This window comes from Galendromus occidentalis, unplaced genomic scaffold, assembly GCF_000255335.2.
Source record: "Galendromus occidentalis unplaced genomic scaffold, Mocc_1.1 scf7180000077525, whole genome shotgun sequence".
In the NCBI taxonomy this organism is placed as follows: Eukaryota; Metazoa; Arthropoda; class Arachnida; order Mesostigmata; family Phytoseiidae; genus Galendromus; species Galendromus occidentalis.
The window spans coordinates 423481-424502 of record NW_003805513.1 but is presented as its reverse complement, the minus strand read 5'-3'; positions in this window follow the sequence as shown (position 1 = coordinate 424502).

Here is a 1022-nt window from a genome sequence, read left to right as displayed (position 1 = left end):
AAAACCGTGAGGGGCACTTCCAGGGTCATGTACTGCGGCAGATTCGAAATGATTTGAGGTTGCCATGACTGGGGAACAGCCAGCCGGACCGCTTGATACTCGAAGGTGGACACGAACTCTATCGAATCCTGGAAAGATGGGGAGTCATCAGGATGCATAGGAATGCATGTACCTAACAGATGGAAGAAGGAAACTCACGTTGGGACAGCTCTCCCAAGCGATTCCGTTGGCCTGAGAGTCTGGGGGGAAGTAAATTCTCAGAGAGTCGAGCTCGATTGGAACGCTACGATTCGGTGCGGGACTTTCAGGTTCGAAGACACCGCGAGCGTCGTCCAAGAATATGACCCGCTGACTGAGTTTTTTCAGACATCCGACCCCAGTCTGTTCCTCGTCTTCTGTGGCTCTCTGCACAGTGAAGTGTCCGATGAGCACATCGCTGTCCATAAGCCTCAGCAAGATGAATGTTCGGAGGAAACGATGGAAGTAGTTTATCCTTTTTCTCAAACTCACGTCCAGAGCTCTTTGCACATCGCGGCGACCCCTAGCCTCCACGGGTGTCAGCTCGCGGATCTGGACGAGAACGCGCTTGTCGAGTTGGAAGAGTTGAACATTCCTCTCAGCGGTTCCGCAATCTCTGTATCCGCAAGAGCTGTACATATCGAAAAATTGTCCAGGCAAATTTCTTTTCGGATTCAAATCACGCTCCCAAGAAATTGTTATCTCTCTGTCATTTGATTTGAGGATAAAGCTCTCCGTAGACAGATACAAATGAACACGAGGGAGAGTCAGAAGAAATTGAAAGTTGGTCGAGATGGCGCTGCTCGCGCGGAGCACGATCACAAAAGTCAAATTCCGTTTCGCTGCCGACGCAAGGCAGATGGCTTCACTGATTTGCTGGAATGCGGCACGAGCACTCCTTTGATGGAAAGGGCCGCCCGCGCCGACTGCATCCTTGAGAAACAGTGATAGAAGTAGACGGACCAGCAGCACGGAGGTGGCGATCATGACGCAGACGAGTCCTC